Source organism: Pteropus medius, unplaced genomic scaffold (genome assembly GCF_902729225.1).
Source record: "Pteropus medius unplaced genomic scaffold, Ma_sr-lr_union100, whole genome shotgun sequence".
Taxonomy (NCBI): Eukaryota; Metazoa; Chordata; class Mammalia; order Chiroptera; family Pteropodidae; genus Pteropus; species Pteropus medius.
The window spans coordinates 381,032-404,193 of NW_024343580.1; the positions used below are offsets into that span (position 1 = coordinate 381,032).

The 23,162-nt window shown below is 54.3% G+C and overlaps 1 long non-coding RNA gene across 1 annotated transcript; it reads right to left on the minus strand.

Annotated features, from left to right (window-relative positions):
- Positions 1–3,080: 3,080 nt before the first annotated feature.
- On the minus strand, positions 3,081–13,074 carry LOC120606410 (uncharacterized). Its single transcript, XR_005653889.1, has 7 exons — positions 11,225–13,074; positions 9,334–9,802; positions 9,046–9,225; positions 5,927–6,085; positions 5,358–5,518; positions 3,511–4,142; positions 3,081–3,303 (listed from the first exon to the last, which is right to left on the minus strand). It is a non-coding gene; the product is annotated as an uncharacterized LOC120606410 (long non-coding RNA).
- Positions 13,075–23,162: the final 10,088 nt, after the last annotated feature.

A 23,162-nucleotide genomic window follows, 5' to 3' on the forward strand; every position in this document is an offset into this window, starting at 1 on the left:
CATGCCTCGGCCATCCCCCCCTGCCCCCGCCCGTGGCCTGAGAGGCCTTTCCCAGGAGGTCAGGGTCAGGACTGCTGTGCTCACCCTGCCCCCGCCCACACGTCCCAGCGTGCAGTGATGCAGGGGTCCCTAGGCTCTGCGAACAGCTGCCGATGAGTCAGCCCTGCCAGGCCTCCCACAGACCGGGCCGAGGAGGGCCAAGGACGCCACGTCCCCACCTCCCGCCCTTCCCCAGCCCGACAGAGCCTCCCTCCGGTCTGCAGCAGCAGCAGGAGCCTGGGCGGCCTCCTGAGTCCGAGAGGCAGGAGAGACCAGGCTGGGCCCAGGCCCCGTGGCCACGCCCGCTGACCACACCCCTCCATCCTCTCAGTGTCTGGTGGACCAGCCTCGTGCCCAGGGCTCTTCCTGGGGGCCAAGTCCCGCCGGCACCCCCACATGAGACCGACAGACAGGCCGGCCTCTCCCTATGTCCCCTCCCACCCCTGAAGTCCCTCTGGGCTGCGGGCGGCATGCTCACCTCTCACAGAAGCTCAGTGGGTCACACGGCTGGCCCAGAGCCACCAGCCCTCAGTCCCCACAACCTAAGGCTCGCCCAGCGCCTCGTCCCCTGCATCCAGGCACAGACAGGAAGGAGGTGGCAGAGCAGAAGCGGAGTCACACTGGAACGCAGAACAGGACAGGGCCAGGGCTGCCCCTCCCGGTGTGGGGGTCCAGGCGGGGCTGCACCGCCGGGGGCCCTCCCTCTCACCCGCACCCGGGGTGACCAGAGGCACGCGGCCCTGCGTCACCTCGAGCCATGGGCTCAAATCCCCACCAGATATGCCTTGTAGGGGGAGGGGGGCCACGGTCGAATCTGGGAGGGAGGGAAGTTTTATTTTAGATGAGACTAGACTCCTAAATGCCCCCGACAAGCCTGCCCAACACCCCAAAGTGCCCCAAAGCCCATAGGATCTGCCGCCTTGTCCCCAAGGAGCTGGGAGGGGGATTCAGCATGGGCAGTGACAGGGAGAGGGACAGGCCAGCTCACACACCAGGCGTAATTAGCCTGAAGGTCCCCAAGAGGTGCGTCTGGGCTGAGTCAGGGGGCAGAGGAGGGGCTAACCAGCAGAAGATGGGGGAGGGCAAGATGGCAGCCCGATCACTAGATCGCTCATCCATTCATTCATTCATTCACTCGTCAAAGATGTCTGGAGTGTGGGCTCTGGGCCAGCAGGTCCCAGCTGCAGGGACACGGTGAGGACCACGGCCGGCCTGCAAGGGCCTGTTCTCACGGGGCTGCAGTCCAGAGATGGGGCGCCATCAGAAAAAAGAAGGCTGAGGGATGCGTGCTCCCAAGACGACGCACTGGTATCCCAGGTGACGGTGATGCCGGCAGGCGTGTCCCTCTCCTCGGCTCCAGCAGGGTGACCCGCCCCCCGCGCCCCACCGGGGTCCATCCCCAGTGCAGGCAATAAAGTCGCAACAGCTGGAAATGCACGTTTTAGCTCCACGTCGGTTGCGTCACGATGGGGGCTCTGTTCAAAAACCATTCTCAAAAATAAAATGCTTCCGAAGACACGAAGAGAAATGGGGTCCCGGGCTCTGTTCCCGTCCCTCGCCGCTCCCCAGGCTCGCTGCTCCGCACCCTGCCGTGTGAATCCCCGGTGTTTACGTCGATACCGTCTCCTCCTTTGGTGCCTTCATGAAATTGCTGGCCGATCATGCAGCTTTATGTCAACTCGAATTTCCTGAGGCCCACAGTAGCCCTTTCTCTGCGTTTTTATCTGAGAAAAGACGCTCTTGCTAGGCACCGATATACGTCATGAGCTCAGGGCAATTTCTGCTGCAGATATTCACAAGTTTTTGTTTGCTTGTTGTTTTGTTTGTTTCGCTTAAATGCGTAAATGTTTCAGCCCAAATATTCTCCCGCGTGCCATAGTCAGGTCTCTGCTCAGAGCATCTTTCTTCGGCGAACACATTAATAAGGCGAAATTCGCAAAGGTCGTCCCCGCGTGGAATTCTTGTCAATGGCCGTCTCAATTTCGTTCCATTTAGTTTCGGAATATAGTTTTATCCAATTAAACCTAAAAAGCGTCATCGAAACATTTCTTCCCACGAAAGCGATTTTCCAAAGCACAATCACACCATTCTGAAACGAGGTCTGGCACGGGGTCTGAGACCCCGGGGTTAAATCCGTCTGCTTGCTCGGCACGCTCGGCTTCGCAGACCTTGTTTTCGGTCTTAGAATTCTTAAAAGCTTCGAGAGCTCAAGTGCTTGGGCGCTCCGTTTGTCGAATGGTTTGACTAAAACTCACCAAATGAGGTTAAATAAAACAGAACAGAAGTTAGAGATTCGTGTTCAAAAAAACATCCGTCATCATCGTAGGCGAATCTGCGCTGGCCCGAACGTCTCCGGGTTCGAGAGTCGGCAGGGAGCGCGCCCGCCACCACGCTGGAGATTTATTTTTTTTTTAATCACTCATCACCTTTGAATCGAATTCGTACTTCAGTTATTCTGCATGTAAAAAAAAATACTTCTACATTTCAATAACTACGCCTTCTGTACCTGTTGACCACATATCAAGCTGGCTTAAGTGCGCTTAGGAACGTTGCGTGGACCACAGCCAGGTCCCAATAATAATTAACGGTCTCTTAATTTAATCCAAATATTGTTGTTATTGTTATCACAGGGCTGTGATGCTTCCAGATCGGTCTTCCTGTGAGCACTGTCGAAACAAACAAAATTTCAACAGTGGAGGTGACTTTTTATTTATTTATTTTTTACTGAATTTACGGCGGCATCAACGGTACGTCAGATGTTTCAGATGAACTGCCGGACGCTTTACCGATAAACAGCGACGGGACGGGGCAGAAAAATCACAGCGTTTTCGGAACGAATGGAACTGGTTTCCTACCCGAAACCTCCGCTGACACGAACCCCCCCGGGCGTGGCCCGATGGCTCCCACACGTCCCACACCACGTGCCCAAGGAGACTCGGAATGAAAAACGAGCCGAGTTCATTTCAAAGGACAGAGGTTTACTCGGACGAAAGGAGGGACCCCCCCGCCCCCCCGCCCCGCCGCCGGCCCGGGGCCTCCGGCCCATCCCGGCCTCTCGTGGAACGGCCGGTGCCGCCCGGCAGTCCGTCCCGGTCCTCAGGCCCTCGGTTCTGTCGCTGCTGCCGTGATGGCTGCCGCGGTCAACGCCCGTTTCATACAAGTGAGAGGTTCATCATCGACGCTTCTGAGAAAAGGAAGTAGACGTTCGCTATTTCTATTACGAATGGCTCTTGTCTCGTCCGCTGCTGCTGCCGAATGGGTCCGCTGGAAAATTCGAAAGCATTACCAGGCAGTAACACATAGCTGTGGGTTCGCGCCATTCAGAAAGCGACAGAGCCGCGAGCCGTGAGGCCTCGTCAGCGCCGCCGCGCGACGGGACGGCCCGGCCTCCTCGCTCCCTCCCGCGCAGCCCGTGTCCCTTTCCTAACGCCTTGTCCCTGCCGACCCACCGCCGTCTGCCTGGGGACTCACGCAGCTCAAGGCCACAGCACCCACTGCGCTTCGGCCCCCCTCACTTAGGGGCGGCCCTGAAAGACGGGGCTTCAAGCAGGACACTTGTCATCACTCCGTGTGCAGCGAGAGGTGGCAGATTCGGGTTGGGGTCCTCTCACCAAGGCCGCTCCAGCTCCCGCCGGCGTCGAGCGTGCAGCTGGCGGTGGCAGAGACCGACTCCGAGCCCCAGACAGGGCGCGTTCCCTCCATCCGGCCAGCCAGCGTCCTCATGACAAAGCGAGTGTGTCAGAACCCACGAGACCTCCCGTCCTGGACGCAGCGTGCCTTCCCTCCGTGTCCCTGTCACGGGCTTGCCTTCCCTGCCCGCACGGCCCCTGCCGGGTATCCTTGCCAAGGGCTCACAGTATCTCACTGACTACCAGAGGGCCCGGCGTGGTGCAGCCTCAGGCCGAGGGACTCCGTCCTGGTGCAGGATGTGTCAACCAGGACTGTGACCCCAGGACGCACTGGGCCTGTCTCGCATCTCGTGGCCAGAATCTGCCAGCGCCAGCCTGACAGAATATGAAAAGTCTCCTTAATGGCTCAGCTAAAAGGTTCAGCTCGAGGGTGACCTCTGTGGACACTGTTCTTCAAGATACAGTGGGCCCGACCTGAGTGTCCAGCAACAGAGGACGCACTAACGAAACGCGGCATGTCCCCGCAGTGGGACGTTAGGCACCCACGAAGAGGAAAGGGCCTCGGCACGCGACACGGCACCGACCCTTGGGGTCACGCCGAGTGAAAGACGCCACCGCCAAAGGCCACTCACGGGTGACTCCGCGTAACAGAGGCGCAGTCCTGGGCCCCGCTCGGGGCTCCCCGGGGGATGACAGCCCCGGGGCGATCACAGCAGCCACAGCCTGGCGGGGGTGCAGAGCCCCGAAGCCACGGTCGCGCCGTCACGTGACCAGAGGGACAGTGTGACCGGCTGCCGCGCACGCCCCTCGCCCTCCTGCCCTCCAGGCTTTCTGGGGGAGATGCTGAGAACCCCCAAGGACGAAGCGAGAGCAGGACAGAGAGGCCCTGACGAGGGGCCTCGGGGTTCGGATGCGGCAAGGGGTGGGCTGTCACACTGCGTGGCACCTGCCCACGTGTCCTCGCCCTGCGGCCACCTGCAGACGCTCCCCATGCTGACCCAGCTCCTTTCCCGGTTGGGGACTGTTCTGTCCATGAGTGTACGGCGCTAACGGGTCCCAGAACAACCCTCGAACAGCAGGGCATGCGAGTGGCTGACTCGTGCCCCCATGTCATTCACCGCCCTCAGTGGGACGGCTCAGAGGGTCCCCAGCGGGCTGAGTCCCGGGAGCTTTGCGCAGCCCACTCGTCCGGGAGTGTCTGTCGGCTTCCCCCCGCCCCCTGCCGCCCCGTCTTACGTCCCCTGCTGCCTCGAAGTGACTCCTAGAATCACCTCCAAAGTAAGTCACCGGTCCACTTCGAGGGGAAGCCAAGCAGAGACTCACGGAGGACCCCGCGGGCCGTGTCTGGGAAGGCAAGGCCACGGGCACCTGCTGCTCTGATGGCGGCTTTGACCGCACGATGAAGTGCGCCAGGTTGCAGACTGTGGCCGTCAGCCAGACCCGGCCCAGCTTGTGTTAACGCAGCTGTTAGCCGTTAATTTTACCTTATTAGGAAGTGTAAAAATCCAGAACAATGCAAAGACGCCGGGAAAAAAGGCTTCAAACTGGACTTTCCCAGGCAAAGCCACCATCGGACACGGACCCATTCCTCTCGAAACAGCTAAGACAGCCCCCGGCCAGTGTCCGCCCTGCCCACCCAGGCCCTGCCTCCAACGCCCTCTCCCCCAGGGGACGGCAGACACCTTGCACCTGGTGGTCCGCGTGTGCACATCCTCCACACCTGGCTTCGCCCTGCCGTCAGGGGAGCTGAAGCCACTGCCACCAGGCTACGTCCCCGCCCCACGCTCTACTCCAGCCAACACCCTCCCTTTGCTCCCGAGGGCCACAACGCAGTGGAGGCACCAGGGCTTCTGGGACGGGGTAAAAAAAAAAGGAAATCCTGCCTCACCAGTCAGTAAATAATAACTGTCCTGCCTCCCCGCACGCAGCAGGGCCTCAGGGAGTAAAGGGCAATCCCAGGAGCCCGTCCCCCCCGCCCCTGCCTGGCTCGCCCCCTTCTCATCCACCCGGCCTCTGGCATCGCCTGGTCCTGCCCCGACCTCGCACCGGTCCCTCTGCCTCCCCGTCGCTGCCTGTGCACCAGCCTCGCTGACCTCCTCCGTGCCCTGACACGGGCCGCAGAACACGGGCGGTGCCCTCCACCCCACTAACTCCTGCTCGCCCGTCAAAATCTGAGCGCACGCCGCTTCGTCCAGGAAGCCCCCTCTGGCCCCCGGGATGAGTGCTGGCCCGTCACCTCCCCCCACAGCCCTACGCACCTGCCCTCCGGGCACCTCCCACGTCGGCGATCACACGCAGGTCTCGGGGCACTTGGCTAAGTCCCTCTTCCCCTCCAGCCGCCAGCTTCTTCAGGGCAGGATCGGGCTGGGTCGGTTTTTCTTTCCCGTTATGGTGCTGAGCAGGGACTCAATAGCTATCTGCTGTGAATGAATGGATGGATGGATGGATGAATGAATGAACGAACGGAAAGATGAAAACTCCTCCAGCAGCCCCGCCTGTCACCGCGAGCAGCTCAGGCCTCGTGTCACCCTGGACGCTCAGGAATGCGTTGGCAGCACGAAGAACCCTGCCCCAAACCCTCGCCGGGCTCCCTATCAGAGAGGGCTGCACAAAGCCCCGAGACTCGCTTTCATCCCAGCTGTCCGTGCTGGACACGCAAACGAGCAGCGCGGGGCCTCGGGCCCTCACCGTCCTTAATCCGCAGCAGATGCGGCTGGGCGGGCCGGCTTCTCCCGAGCACGGGGCCCGCTCCCCGGCGCTGCTGCTGACAGAAGCCGGTCTGGGCTCGCTGGATGCACGGGGCTCGGCGGAGGGCCGGGGACGGCCCCTCTCCTCGCAGGCCCGGGGCTCTGGCGGGGGTCCCCTTCTCCTCCTGGCTCAGCCTCACGAGCCAGGACCCGGAGCCTCTCGGAGGGGGCCAGGCCTTCGAGAACACCCGCCCTCTGTGACACCCACTTTCCCGACTCCGAGGGCGCACAGAATTTAGCACAAGTCGGCAGTGACCGGCTCTCCAGCTCTACCATCTGGCAAATATTCACCCAGCGGGAGGGGCTGGGGACACCAGAGCAGTCACATGGGAGCCCCTGCGGCCAAAGGCCGGTTCACACGCTGGCTCCCCACTCTGTCCCTCCGCGACACGTGGCACATGGCACGTCACTTCGCTGCGCCCCCCAGTTTCCTCACCTATGAAATGAGGAGGAAAATGCTCCTCGGTTCGCAGGGTCGGCGAGCCCCGACTCCGACACCGCCTGACGGCGTGGGGCCCTGGGTGTTCGCGAGCGACTTCCTTCCACGCCCACTGCCTCCCAGGCTCGGGGCCAATCGATGGTGGCCCTTCTGTGACGGCTGTCCTAGGGCCACACCCTTGGCCACAGAGGGACCTTGTTCTGGGGCTCACATTCCAACGAACCCCCAGAGAGCGCGCGGACCCGGGATGACAAGCAAGCAAACGAGAGGAGCCCTGGACCACACAGGGAGCAGAGCCGCCCTGGCTTCGCGGAGCTCGTTAGAGGCGACAGGGGACGAAGGCTCCACCGGGACTTTCTTCCGGTGCGTCCTTACGTCAGATGGCTGCAGAGCCCCCGGCCCCCGGGCGCACCCCGCCAGGCCGGGACACCCAGCAGGCACGGCAGCACAGCGACCAGACGGATTCTCGCCTCCCGTCACGACGCTGGGAGGTCCATGCCGAGCGGTCACTGTGGCACGTCTCCGGCTAAGTGCACTCCACTGTCCTCTTATGATTCCCCCCAACACCCCAAGTGGCAGTCACCCCCAACTTCACAGACGGAGCCTCCGAGGGACAGTGGCTTGCCCAGCATCCCAGGTGGCGGGGCCGGGATTTGAACACGAGTCGGCTGACCCCAAACCCACTCTCTCAAAACCGCTCAGACAGAAGACAGGGACCCGGACCCCGCAGAGACGCGTCCCCCTCATCATTAGCTAGCGGGACCCAAAATCCTTTGCTGACGAGGAGCTGGACACGTCCTCAAATCCCCACTACGTGTCTCGTCTGACGTTGGGTGTCACGCGTCTGAGTTGACTGCAGAGTGTCCTCCCCATAGTTTTCATGCTAATGTGTGGGCTCTGCCACTTGCAACTTCCGTGGCCCCCCGAAATCCTGAGGAACCCTTTCTCCCGGCGCTGGCGGGCGTCAGCATCTGTGTGAGCTGCCCCTTCCCCACGGTGACAGCTGAGGTTCCGGAGGCCGAGAGGGAAAACCAGCGGCTGGCGGGAAGGAACCGGTTCCAGCAGCTCCCACAGGCCCGATTCCTGCATCACTGACCCCTTTAACCTCCCCGAACTGGGTGTCGCCCCATCTTACACGGGGACACAAGGGCCAAGAGGCAGCCTGACCTTACGTGGCAGAACTTGGATATGAGCCCAGGATGGTGGCTCGACAGACTGGGGGCTTCTCCCCCGATGGCGCCTCAACACCCCCCACGGGGCGACCTCTTCGCGGCTCGCTTCCTCGGGGAAGGGCCCCGCCAGGAGAGAGGGGTTCCCCGTGTCCAGAGTTTGGCCGCCTCCTACGGCCGGCCTGCCAGCTCATCAACAGCAGGCCTCTATCTGGGTCTCCATTTCCTCCCTGTATCTCCCCTGGGCTAGAAAGCGAGCCGTGGCCGTTCGGTAAAGACCGCAGGCCTCGGAGAGCAGGCCCGGGGCAGCATGCACTGTGGGGCTGTGCTCCCCACGGCGGGATCTGCAAACAACCTTCATGTCCGAGCCCCCTACAAGCAGAGGCAGTGCCCCCGCCCCACACCCAGGTGTTCAAACGGGCAGCAGCCAGGCCGTGCATGCAAATAGGTCTCTGACCCCCCAGCCCTGCGGCAGCCCATGCAGGCAGCTCACCCGCCACCTACGGCGATGAGCCCAGACGGGTGTGAAGTCAGACCAGGAAGCCAACAAAACCCCCTGCGCCCATCGGCCCCACGCAGACTGGGTCAGCAGCAGGCAGCTTCCCTAACACTGGTCCTCACTGCCAATTCGGGATCCATCACGGAAAATCAAAGGCGTCCCCTAACCAACCACAGAGGACGCCCTGTTCCTGGTCAGCCCGCCTCCGGCTGCCCCGGGCCCTCAGCCCGCCCTTTGTCCACTACAAAACTTTCCTGTTCCTCCGTCTCCCTCTGGAATGGAAGGGGTGATACCCGACCCCCTCGCCATGGCCGGCTCTGAACAAAGAGGCTTTGGTTGTCTCATTTAAGTGGTCTTCACTTATTTCATCCGGGGCTCTGTGTTAAGGATTTGAGGTGCCTCTGGGCTCGGGGTTCCATCGGCGATGTCTGCCATGGCCACAGGCCCGTGGGCGGTGGCAGAGATGCTCAGAATCTGCCCTCTCCTGATTCAGCCAGGAAGATGCCTCTGTCCAAACGCCCACCTTCTGCTCCCCTGATCCCAGTGGAAACGCTCTGCAGCGTGGGAGAGGCCGCCGGTGGGGCGGTGGGAGAGTCTGCTCGCCCACAAAGTCTCGCCAGGAGTTCCAGCCAGCACTTGGCCGAGGTTCCGCCCGTCCCCTCTCCTCGGCTGCCACCGGAGTGAAACACTAGACACAGAAGTTCTGAGGACAGAGCATAGACGTTCCTAAATTATGATCTTTCGACCGCAGATCAACACAAAATGGATGAGATCATAGACGGTTAAAAGCCCCGAAGGAGGTGCTACTGACTGAGATGCGGAGCGCTGAGCCTGCAGCCGCAGTGGCCAGCTGCCCACAAGGCCCAGCTCCCTGTCCCTGGCGAGGAGTCATGGCTGGGGAGCCGCGCCCCGCCTGCACGGTTCCCGGCCTCTGGGGTAGCTGGGCGGAGCCCCATGACTAGTTCTCGCTCATGGGAGGTCAGGGGAAGTGCCGTGAAGATCTTCCAGGTCGAGGCCTTTGTGGCCATGCTGTCCCCCTCTGTACGGGACTCGGGGCGCCCTGGGGTACAGCCACCAGACAGCGGGAGCCTGGGTCTTCCAAGCCACCTCCTGGAGCGGCACGCGGGGCTTGGCCCGCCCGCCCGCCAGCGGCCACCTTTCGTCTGTCTAGCTGCGGGCCCGGGTGTTGGTGGCGCCGCCTGGCAGTCAGATCTGGGGCCGTGTCCCCCACCGTGAACCCGGCTCTATGGTTCGAATCGTCCACGATGAGCCCACTCTCCCTGCGGAGAGAAGGACTATTGTTCGTGAGTTGGCAGAGAGGTGACCATGAAGGGGACCTCCTAGAAGGTGGCAGAGGCAAGGTGGCAGGGGCACCAGGGGAAGGAAGACCCGACAGCGGACGGAGCCGGAACCGGGCCCTGATCTGTGAGAGGAGCCCTCCGAGGCGGGACAGGGCCAGCCCTGTGTCCCCAGGAGCACTCTCCCAGGCCCAGACGCTCCCTCCGCTCCTGTCCCCGGCCGCCCACGCACATGGCTGCCACGGGCGCGTCCCCGACCGGCGCTGTGACCCAGATTGGGGCGGGAGGCTCTGGTTGGTGCTGCAGTTGCTAGGAACAGCTTCCCATTGTCAATAAGTCTCGATTCCACCTCAAAGTCCCTTCAAGACCGAGCACGCCCTTCCCCCGCCCCTCCCTCCCCCGGGCCACTCTCTCCCTCTGTCCAAAGAGCAGCCCGAGCAGAGGGCGCTGCGGCCCCACCCAGCCCCAGGAATCCTATGATTTCATGAGCCCATGGTTATTATCCCTGGATAAACTCTCCAGCCCACAGGACCATGAGCTGAGAAGTTCATTCCAGCACCGAGGAGCTGCGTGGGGACGTGATGCTCACACCCACCGTGCCAGCCCAGCTCTGGCACGGGGCTGAAATCGCCCGGGCCTTACATGGAAAATCCACATCTGAAGGCCGCCCCTGGGCATCTGGGACTCGTTAGGCTCTGGGCCCTGGGTCTGACTGGTGTTTAATGAAGTCTGAGGCCAGTGAATTTATTCCTGAAATGATGACGTGCCTCCCCGCTTTGAAAGAGAGGAGGAACGGGCCGGCCCCCGACGTGCTCGGCGGTGCCCGGAGACGCAGTTATGCCCACGCGCCTGTCTCGGCCCCGGGGAGCAGGGCAGCTGCGGCGAGGCCGGAGGGCACGCGGGCCACGTGCCAGGAGCTGCAGCCGCCAGGCTCTCCCTGACCGCACGCACGCACGCACACCTCCGCCTCCCGAGCCTGGTCCGCTCGTCTGTCGCGTGAGGGCGCATCTGCTAGGGTGGCTCGCCGACGCCGCCCACCCCAGGCAGGCTCCGTCCCGATGCCCTCGGATGGTGTCACCTCAGCTCAGCCCGGAACGCAGGGCGGACGGACACGCCAGGAGGCACACGTCCCGAAGCAGCCTCCAGCCAGCGCGGGACGGGACTGGCGGACGAACTCCCAGCTCCCACGGCCCTCGCAGGGGATGCGTGAGAGGTGGTCGGCATGGTCACCCCAGGTCCCCAGGGGCCTGCACCCCAATTTCTCACAGTGGTAACCTGCTTGATAACGCACCCCGCATGAACTTCCTCTCCTTTTCTGCCTCATCGACGCTTCCTGGGGTCACCCCCAAATACACTACTCACCCTCGAACCCGGGTCTCAGAGACAGCTTCTGAGGGGACTCACCTGAGGTGGTCACACCAGATGCTGCAAACCTCTTCTTAATGAGCCAGATAGTAAATGTTTTAAGCCGTATGAGCCAAGAGGCACCGCTGAAGATATGACGCAGTCATTCCGTAACCGAGTAAAACTTATTCCATGAAATACAGGAGACTGTGCTCAGCTCAGGATCGCATCGGAGCAAGCGGCAGGCCAGACGCGGCTCCCAGGCCTGGGTCGCCGACTCCGGCTGTCACATGCAAGCCCAAATCTCAGTGCCTCGAGGACACAGAAGCTCGCCTCCTGTTCTTACGAAGTCTGATGACCATGAGGACGGTGGCCCGGGATCGGGGCGGTGTGTGCACGCGCGTCTGGCCTGACCTCGGCCATGTGACTCTGCCTAGGGCACCAAGGCCTCTGGGGAAAGTCCTCGCTGGCCCAGCAGCAGCCCATGGGCCGTAACCCTCACAGGGGCCCTGACGAGGGCGGTAGGGTTGAGGACAATGCATGTAGAGAGGCTGCGGTGGCTCCTTGGGGACTGTCCTGCACGCATCGTCCTGTGTACCAGACACACCAACGGTTGTGACCCGGGGAGATTTCATTTTAAAGAGCAATAAAAATGAACTCAGCAGCCCCGCGCCCATGGCCCAGAGAAGGAGAAAACCTTGTTGATTGCCCCGAAACCCCCTGTGCCGTCACACGTGCCTCCCCGGTCCCCGCCTCTATGTTCACGCCTCGGGACCCACAGCTCCGTGCGGCCTGTCCCCCAGGGCCGTGTGACGGTGCCTGCTCCTCTGCGTCCCGCGCTGGACTTCCCCTGTGTCTCCCATGGCTGAAGGTCACTTACTTCACTGCTGTGTCTGTGCATGTACCATTTTCCTGTCGAGGGACAGCAAGGTGGCCTCTTGGTCATGGCTGCCTAGGACAGCATGGCTGTGGACGTCTCTGTGCATGTCTCTTGGGACATATGTGTCGCTGCCCAAGGACAAGAGCCACAAGTTACTGTGTATGTCTCGTGAGCTGCACCACTGCCTACTTCCAGGGCCCCAGGTGACACCGCCACACTGGTGCCGGCCGTGGGCACAGGTTTCCCCACCCCGTGGAGCCTGGGAGGCCACCTCCCACCCGACACTTGTCACCATGCAGCGAGGTCCCCAGAGTCAGTCACTTCTCCACTCCAACAGACGAGGAAGCTGAGTCGCTCTGCCCGATCACTAGCAGGTCTGCCACTGCCGCCCGGTGACAAGGCCCGGCTCCAGAAGGAAGCGGCGCCCCTGGCCTGCACCCTGTGAACCCAAGGTCGAGCCCTCAGGGGCCTGGGGCCTGCTCGGCCTGCGTCGGAGGGTGAGGCACGCTTTCTGCCTGAGCCGGATCGGGCCACGCCGGACGAGGTGCCCGGAGACGGAGGCAGGAGGTTCCAGGGGCTGCACGTCGCTTGCTGGTTTATAGAGTGAACTTGACTTAAATTGCGAGATGCGCATCTCCACCTCCAGAGACGGGATCCCTGCAGAGGCCACGTGGGCGGCCTCGTGCTGCAGCCCTGCCTCTCAGGCCCGGCCCCTGCTGCCCCCAGAGGCCACGTGCCAGAGTTCCCCGTCCTCCTGCTCTGTGGCCCTCTGCCATCTCCCCCATCACGTGCCTGGGTGGAACCGCGAGTCGGATGAGGGGGCGGCCCCAACCCCCACTCGCAGACGGGGTGGCCTTGCTAACTGCCCCCGTCCCTCCGAGCCTCACGCGGGGAACGGTGGTCTCAGGCTGCATTCAGCTCCCTAATTCTCAGTGTGTCACCGGGGCCTCAGGAGGTGTGTGTGAGCTCACTGTGTGCGGGGCCTCGGGAGGTATGTGTGAGCCCACTGTGTGCAGGGCCTCAGGCAGTGCGTGTGAGCCCACATGCTTAGAGGCCTCCAGGGGTGTGTGTGAGCCCACTGTGCCTGGCAGAACCTCAGGAGGTGCGTGTGAGCCCACACTTGTCATGAGACCTCAGGAGGTGTGTGTGAGCCCACTGTGTGCGGGGCCTCGGGAGGTATATGTGAGCCCAATGTGCGCGGGGCCCCAGGAGGTGTGTGTGAGCTCACTGTGTGCAGGGCCTGTGCTGGCCTTGAGGGGACATAAGGCCCTTGCCTCACAGAGCTCAGGGTCACACTCAGGAGACGTCCCCGGGTCCACTGTTTGATTTCGGTCCCTTCATGAGGCCGGGAGACCAAACCCAGGCTCCGCGAGATGCACCGATGGAAGCCGCGTAACAGGAGGCGGAGCCGTCGCCCCAGACCGAGCGGCCTGGAATAGGGAGAGGCGGGTCTCAGGCCCCGGCCGGATGCCGAAGGCGACATCTCGGGGTCCAAAGAAGACGTGGAGGATGGGACAAACCTCGTGTCCCCAGATCTGCCGGGGCAAAGGGGAGGGAATGTCACCACCAGAAGCCGATGGTTGGGAGTCACAGAAGAGGGGCCCGCTGACCCCGAGTCGTGACCCCGCAAGGCAGCCAGGGAGGGGACAGGAGAAAAAGTGCCACCTCCCTCTCTTCCTCCCTTTGATCTCCTGCCAGCACCGCCACCCCCCACCTGCCAAACCCACTGGGGGTCCCCGGAGTCAGCTTGCCAGCCATGGAGCAGGACAGGAAAGGGGGCAGGGCAGCTCTGGGGACGAAGGGAGGGTGGCCAGGTCCCAGGGTGAGTGCCCCACTGTGGGGGACAACGTCAGGACCCCCAGGTGTCCTCACCCCCTAGAAGCCTTGGCAAACCCCTCACCTGAGTGTGGGCGGGAACCGCGAGTTGCTCTTAACCTAAAGAACGAGGCAGACGTGAGGGCGTGTCCCTTCCGTGGTCAGGTCACAGGAGACTGTAACGTCTCTTTCCTAAGCCTCTCTTGCAAGTGGCCGTGTTGGGGAGGCCCCGTGACAATAAATCGAGGGTGGCCCACGGCAAACAACCAGCTAGGAACAGAATAGCCCAGGAAACGCAGGCCTCAGTCACAGCCACACGGAGCTGAGTTCCGCCGACAGCCATGTGGGCTGGCCACCGACTCGTCCCCCGATCAGGCCCGCAGACGAGTCCCCGGACTCAGCCAGCACCATGACGCCCGCCTCCCCGCAGCCGAGCAGAGCACCCGGCGTGGCCGCCCCAGACTCCCGACCCACAGAAACCGCGTGGTCACAGAAGCGTGTGGTCCCAAGCCACTCAGGACGTGGCAGCGTCATGCTGTGCCTCCCGCTAAGCAGTCTGTAATGTGCTGCCTGGCAGTGGGGCGACCATGACAAATACCGCGAGCTGTGGGGGCAGCTTTGGAACAGGGCAGTGGGCAGAGGCCGGAAGGATTATGAGGAGGACGGTCGGGAAAGCCTGAATCGCTTCGAACAGACCGTTGCAGACATCTGACCTTTGGGGTCCCTTCCAGCGGGGACTTAGAAGGAAGCGAGGAAATGTTATCGGAACTCGGAGGAAGGGGTCCCTTGTCACTGGAGTAGCAGAAAGTTTGCAAAACTGAGTTACGTGGGAATCAGAACTTGCAAATGACGAGCTTGGTTCTCTGACTAATGAGGGTGCCGGGCCAAGTGCGGGGAGGGAGGTCCGCTGGGTCTCAGCTCCCTGCTTATGATTAAACGCAGAAGGAAAGAGAGAAATTGGGCGAACGACCATTAAAGAAAAGGCCGTGGAACCTAAGGATTTTTGAAAACGCTAAGCCTCTCTGAATGGCGAATCGGGCTGAAATGAAGAAGCGGCTTCTGAGCACAGTCGGCAAAGCATGAATGAGAAAAAGCCAACAGGCCGACTTTCGGCTGACACCCAGCAAAGTCACCGGTCAGAGGACTACGCCCCAACGAGCCTGCCACGCGGGGAAGGCTCTGTCCCCCAGCACCTCCCAGTCTAACCACATGCCCTGAGGGGCTTTCGGATGCTGTTCCTTGGCCATGCTGGCAAGATAGAGTAGAGCTTGTTCTGGAAACATCTTTATGCATAGCTCCTTCTGGCGGAATAAACCAGGGGAAATTTATAGGACAACACAGCGTCTTTGGGGGAAAAAAAAAAAATTCAGCCAGGCTTCAGCTTAGACAAGGGACAGAGCACCCCCCCCCCCCCCAGTGGAAGGGAGGCTGTGTCAGGAGTCCCCCTGTCTCCCTGGCCCGAAGCAGACTAGGCTTCACTCGGCTGCAAGCATACTCTCTCTCTTCATGGACAGGGCCGGTGAGACACCTGGACAGTAGCCTCCAAGGGGGCACCACAGCTCAGGGACTAAATTACCCTGTCTGAAGGCTTCCCTGGCGTTCATGGCTGGATTACTGCTATCAGTAAGTTCCAGCTATTCTAGAAATTCTTCAGGCTATGTTCACCCCTCAGCTCTCCTGTCTCTTTATATGAGTTTGGATGCACCCCTCACAAAGAATACTCAAATCCACTATGAGTGTGACTTTGTGTTGGAAATAGATCCTTGCAGATGATCCTGGTTAAAAAAGTGAGGTCGTTAGGGTGGGCCTTACTTGATCCATTATGACTGAGGTGTGCTTGCAAAAGGAGAAATTTAGGCACAGAGACAGGCAGAAGAAGACAATGTGAAGATACAGGAGGATGTCATCACAAGCCAAGGGAACACCCGAGGGGTGTATGAAACTCTGAGAGGCATGGTAGCCCCAGTTCTGCCACTCACACAATCCTCAAGAGGAATAGCCCTCTGGGCACCCAGATTTGAGACTTCTAGCCTCTAGAACTCAGAGGCAATAAATATCTGTTGTTTAAACCACCCAGTTTGTGACATCTTTTTATAGCAGCCCCGGAGTCTCCCAATCTGTTCTCTCTCCCTCTCTCTCTCTCTCCCTCTCTCCTCTCTTTTCCCCTCCTTCCCTCCCTCCTCTCTCTCTCTCCCCACCTCTCATCCAGTTCCCATGGATTCTAGCCTTGCCTAGATTCTCCAACTCTCTTAGGCAGGTTTGGTTTCCCTCAGGGACAGGGCCTCTCAGTCTCCCCATCTTGGAGCACAGTCCCCCAGGGAGACATGCTCTTTCCCACCAATGATCCAAGCTCCCAGCACAACAAAGTCTAACCCTGGCCCAGCTAACCAGGCCTTCACTTGGGAAGAGGGATGCCAGGTGAAGGGAGGTTTGACAGTACTAGAACAATCACCTGTTTTTGTTGTTTGTTTTGATTTGTTTGTTTTGTCAATTGCAATGCAAGACAGACACCACTGTATAGAATTCCCCTTTCTCATACAAGATAAGATCATTATCATGGCTATTCTTTGCTGACCTAATTAATACCTTCTATTTTCTGTCTTCTATTTTTATCACATGATCAGGTTCCAACAAAGCCCTTCCCTGAAATTGCCAAGAGAATCACACAATTAATCTAAAACTGCAAAGCACTCAAGTTTCTATCACAAAATTCTTTGGTGTTGTCTTGACTGAATCTCTTAGACATCTCACTGAAATCAAGAATGAGGCATATATTACTGTCATCACATCACATCCTATTGGGTTTACAGATTTAATCATTTATCATTTGAAAGATGCCTGAAGGGGGGTAATTTTAATGTATCTTTTTAAACATGCCAGAAATTCACATCCTTGCTTGTTTTAGATGATACCATATACAGTTCTATTTTATTTGGTTAAAAAATATTAATCAAGCACCAACAAAGTGGCAAATGAGATAAAGCCCCTGCTCTCCTGGAGCTTCTATCAGAGGTAGACAATAAGCAAAAATATATAAAATTAATTTCAGATCATGATAAGTACTGTGGAGAAAATAAAGCTATAGTTATTTGTTCATTATCTGTTTTCCTTTTAGGTCATAACCTCCATAGTGATAGTGGCCATGTCTGTCTCAGTGCTAGCTTCTCATAAGAATTTTATAAGGTTTATTGGTTGGAAGAATGGATGGACAAATGAATGGATGGGTGAACTGATGGACAGATAGATTAACAGCCATGTATATCCTTCACTGAAAATTCCTTGGCTCAAATATACATTTAATGAGTCCCATTGTGTGCCAGATACTGAGAACAAAGATGGATATCCTTGCTCTCAGAGACCTTGCACACAGGTTTCTAAAAAAATAAGAACCCTCTCATGGAGGTATACATGTGGTGCTCTGTGCTTAAGTGGGGGGTATGGGGAAGAGTTGGGGGAAATGGTGGTGCAAGAAAAGCATACCTAAGGAAGTGAAATTTGAGCTGAATCATGAAGAGACTGCCAGGTCCAGAAAAGGCGTTCTAGGCAGAGAGACCAGCATGGGGATAGGAAAGTAAAGGAACACTAAAACAGTCTTTTGTTAGGACAGAAACACAGGGAGGAGTGATGGTGATGAGGCTGGAAAGTGAGACAGGAGCCAAAAGTTGATCTGCTTCATCTGCATATGTCAGCTCTTTCATTGCGGAAATCTGATGAGCTTATCAGACAGGTTCTAAAGGTCAACAAAGCTGAATGATTAGGGACATTGAAGTAGTTAAATGAGTTGTTGCCTAGAAACCTTGTTTGGCACAAAAGCATCATTTTTCCATGCATTGCTTTGTTTTTCATCCGGGGGTATCGGATTCTGTGTCCTCCTATGACTCAGAACCACAAGCAGACCAGACCATTCTCTGAACAGGCGCACATGAGGCTGCCCAAGTGGTCCATTTGTCCCACTGCATGCCTGCTAATCCCCAATTCAAATCTGCTCTGCTCTGCATGTGGTGCGTCTCATCACCACAAACCTGCTCTGCTGGTTTTTGTTCACTTCTTCCAGAAAGGAGAACGTGTAGCCACTGGTGAAGGGGGAAGGGAATGCTCTGCAGGTCTTTAGTGAGCTGCCTGTAGAAAAATGCAGCCTATCCTAAGGTTGCTTTTATACCTTTATACACAAAGAGAAGGAATGTCTTAATGAATTTTACTTACTTGGGAACCTCCAAATTTTTTGGTGCCCCAGTATTTATAACCATATTAGTTTTTTTTTTCAATTTAAAAGAAATATATACACACTGCAGAAAATATAGAAATTAGAGAAAATACAAAGAATATAGTTAAAATTATAGTAAATCAATCACTTAGAACCAATTTTAATATTTTATAGTATTTCCTTCTAGGCTTTTATCTATGAACACATACACTCACGTATACATAAAAATTCATCTATTCTGCACCTACCACAGTATCTGAAACATCTATGTGTTGATAACTTTTCAATGAATAAGTGAATGAATATAATTTTATTTTACACATTTAGAATGATACTTATATACATTATAAAATTTTGCTTTTTAAAATCTTATTCAACATAGTAGGTGTATTTTTCCATGCCATTTTTATAGCATTTTTTATAAATGCACAAATACTATTTTGTAGAATAATGCTGACCTGAACATTGAGTACATAACCCTACATTTGCATCTCTGAAGATTTCCTTAAGCTGAATTCCTAGCTGTGAAAATAATAGGTGAAAGAAAATAAACTTTTTAAGGCTCCCGGCATCATTCAATGTCGATGAACTTTCCAAATTGAAGTGATTCTTAGGAAGCCGGCCTCTGAGAGCCACCTGGCATCCTGCAGGCAACAATCTCCCTGTGTGCTGGGTGACTCATCCTCTTTGATAAAGGTTGGCTGCATAATGCCTTCAGACCCAGGATAACCTCCTTCCCTCTCCAGCATGTTTGGGCCACCCCTGGGCTGTAACCCACTGGATTAAGCTCTAGCTCCAGCTCAGTCACTCTGGTCCTTCACAAAGGCTCAAGGCAGAGACCTAATCTTGAGTATTGCATTCCATTTAATTTTCACTAAGCATTGTCTTTACTGTTTTCCTACATTCTATAACCATATCTATTCTAAACAAATTCAGTGTCATAAAGTTCTTTCCGCACCCCCCTCCCTCATAGTATGTGCAGTTTGACGTGAGAATTCAAAAGGGTGGCTTTGTTCCCCTTTAGGACAACATAACTTGCACCAAAAAAAACTCATTTGAAAAAAATCTCATTTAAATTGTATTCTGTGTCTTTGGTGACACCATGGTATGTGCCATTCCAATTGCATCCATCAAATATGTGCATGTTACTGTGCTGTGCCTGGGAATAAATTTATTTTTTTAATGATTAAAAATCTGTTTTACAAAATTCAGATTCACTACTATGACGTCTTTACCCAACTGTTTTTTCCCTGGAAGCTTTTTCCTGGCTATCTTATTTACACTTGCAACCCCCCTTCTAACTATGTATTTTACTTATTTCTCTTAACTCTTTGTCTTACTATACTAGAAGCATAACCACAACAAAGCAGTTCATTCATTCATTCATTTACTCAGTATTTAATGAACACCTTCAGGTGCCTAAAATTGTGATAAGCATGGGGTGGGAGACTAAGAATGCTTTTCAGAAGCTTATAGTTGAATTAGAAACATCAAACAGTTAATCAAAAATATAACACAGGCTGTAATTTTAAAATACTAAAATAACCGAGGCAGGACCAAGTAGATGTGCTCTGAAGAAAGTGAAGAGAACAGACTGTGTGAAGTGAGGGTGAAAGCTATTAAGTAGATGAGATTTAAAGTCAGATTGGAATTTGATGGAAGAATTTAAAATATAGAAACAATTGGCTCATCCTGTAAGCCAGCGGTCCCCAACCTTTTTGGAATCAGGGACCAGTGCTCCTATGAGAACCTAATGCCTGATGATCTGAGGTGGAGCTGATGCGGTGATGCTAGCCCTGGGGAGTGGCTGCAAATACAGATGAAGCTTGGCTCGCTGGCCCACCACTCATCTCCCGCTGTGCAGCCCAGTACCTAACAGGCCACAGACTGGTACCAGTCCATGGCCTCTGCAATTAGTAGTGAAGATTTTTGGAAAAGAGAGTGGCATGATGAAAAGGTTTATAAAGATTACTGAAAAAAAAATTACTGGCGGGCAAAGAGCGAAAATGAAAAACAATGATGATAGGACAAATGAGAGGACACTCTCTGATCCAAGAAGTCAATTAAGCCTGAGAAGAGGAAGGACTAAAAGGAAATGATAAATGAAAATGGGCAAAAGAGTGGGAGATAGCACTGCGGAGGCATAGCTGAAGAACAAGGAGTCAAAATGCATTAGCCTCTAATCAGGCAATTCTCAAAATAAAATGTTAAAATAATCAGCCATTAAAGAGGACTGCGTTAGTGAGCTACAGGAGACTCTGAGGTTGGCTGCCTGAATGGGGAGGAGAGCAGTGAGAGATCCATGAAGTACAGGATAAAGACAGCAGAGATATTCTATCCAAAGCTAAACCAATTTGAAGAGCCCAAATAAAAAGGAATAAAAATAAGAAGAGGAAAAAAAATGAGAGTTGCTATTTTAGATAAACCCCATATGGGTTATCTCTTAATTTACTTAAAGCAGATGGCTAGACCCAGGCCTGACTAATTTATTACTATCCTGCCATTCAGAGTCAGACTCTTCCTTGGGTTACCAAGCAACTCTGATGGGAAATGTCAGATTGCATGAAATTTCCTGATTAGATCATGTGACCCAAGTACATCCCACTGAAAATAATTTGAATACTCAAAATTGCTTATCCTAGACCATAGCTGCCAGTTTTGGTCCCTCCCTGCTCGCAGTAGATAAATGGGTGGGCCTTTCTCTATTTGTAGGCAGTATGGCAGGAGTTCTAGGAATAAGGAAGGCCAAAATAAAGAATGGGAGAGGATTTGGAAGAGAGCTTGGGAGTCTGGTATGTCAGATTTTCTCTCATTGTACTAAGTACTTCCCAAATGTTTTCTTTAAGGGAAGGAAAGTAGCAAAGCATTTAAAAAGGAGCATTTGAACTTCTCTAGCGAGTAAGCAGACTGAGTCAGCAAATTCATCTAATAAACTGAGTAGCATTTGAGATAACATTAGAGAACTGAAAATGTTTGGACAGAATCAGGAGTTAGGATGGTTTGTGATCTGAAGAGGAAAATAGAATAATATGACAAAAGCTATAGTTAATATTTTTTGAGGAGGAGTCCCTGTAGGAAATATCATTATCCCATTGTACAAAAGAGAAAACTGAGGATTTCTGAAGGATTTAAGTTAGGTTACACAGCTATGAACACTATTATGGAGCAATTCCTATGGATCGGTCAGAGTGTAAGAAAGTCATTGGTCAGAAAAGCGAAGGGCAGCAAGCTGCAAATGCCAAAATTAGAGCATGCAAGGTGCTTTCCTATGGCACTTTTTATGAGCAGCACAGAGATAAGACTAACAAAAGAAATGATTGCTTAGTGCAGAAGGGAGCATTTGCCAAATACAATGTGGTATCCTGTATTGAATTCTGAAATAGAAAAAGGATATTAATGATATATGAAAAAAGTCTGGGGTTTAATTACCAATGTTGGCTTCTTGGTGGTAATGAATGTACCATAGTATTGTGAGATGCAGGTAAGGGATATAGGAGAATTCTCTCTACCATCTTGCATATTTTCTGTAAATCTGAAATAAATTTTTTTCTTTCAAAATCAAAAGTTATTTAAATTTTTTTTAGGAAAGGCTATTTGTGACATATATACAAACATTCTTCAAAACAACACCATTTAAAATGAAAATGGCAAGGGTAGAACCGCATTTTTGCGGCTGGCCATATTTCTTGGCAGACAATAGTATTACTAATGGCAATTATAGTGACTAACATTATTGAGTACTTACAATAATCCAGCCTCCATCTGAAGAACATTAAACACATTGCCCACATGTCATCTTCAAGACAAAACTTATGACTAAGAAGGTGTTATTATTATCCCAATATACAGGTGAAAAAAGCTCCTAAAATAGTGCCTAGAATCTGGTAGGTGATTAAAAATTACATCTTTTTATTATAGAGGCTAAGAAACCTGGCCAGTTTTTCAACAGAGTCATTATTCAAATCCAAACCTAAAAGGCTTCCAATCCCAAGCTTACTACTTACTGATTCTATGGCTTGGACATGTTTGAATCAAACGAAAGCTAATGTCAGGGAGTGGATTTAAAAGTTTGTCGAAAGTTGCACCATATCAACTTAAATTTAAAAATATATAATTAATAGTCTATTAGGCATTTCAAAATTATTAAATCAAATTGAATAATTTGAAGACACCCAGGTTGTATGGTGCTGTATTAACGTCAATTTTTAAAAAAGGCTGAAACCCACCTTTCTTAAGAATCCTAGGATATACCTCTAGATACAAGAGCCAAATGAAAGCAAGCAGAGACAATTAGGGGAACTGTTAGCCCCCAGTAACTATGGGAGCCACTCGGAAAAGAGTGTTTTCCAATCTCCCTTGGGATCAAATGACTACAGCTCACTGAACTAGACAGATTCCCAAAATGAGAAGCATCTCCTCAGGAGGGGAAGGTGGAAGGGGTAAATCATGAAGACATTCTTCTCATGACTGATGCCCAAGGTGAAAATGATTGCAAGGAGAAGGGGGAAGCTGGCGGTCAGGCCCCCTTGCTCATCCACATTCAGTCCCACTCCATAGACTTTTATTCAGCAATTTTTTTTAGTATCAGGGATGATGCTAAACTCTGGAAAAGACACAAGGATGAAAAAATAAAGCAATGCCTAACTTCGGTGAGTTTACATCTAGGAGTGTATTTCACCAGAAGAAAATACAGCAAACATGTGGCACAGTAGAGTACCTTGAGTTCAAATCTCAACTCCACTCCTCATTCCGTCTCTGGCACAAGTTGTAGGCTCTCTTTGGACCTCAGTAATGATAATTATTATTTGCCTGGGAAGATTGTTGTGAGGATTGAAAATGAGCTGTCTATAATAATGTCTGACATAGACAGTAAAGAGAAGTCCCATCATAAAACCATTTTGTTTTCTTTTATTCTTTTTTCTTTTTTTCTTTTTTCTTTTTTCCTTTTTACTTTTTTCCTCCCAATTCTTTATTTTAAATTAGACCTTGGCCTCAACTGTTAAAGCAAAAAAGATGTCACAGCAGAGAAGCTAGAATTATTTTGGGCTTCAGAGATTACAGCATCCCAGGAGCAGGCAAGTTAATGACTACTGGATGAG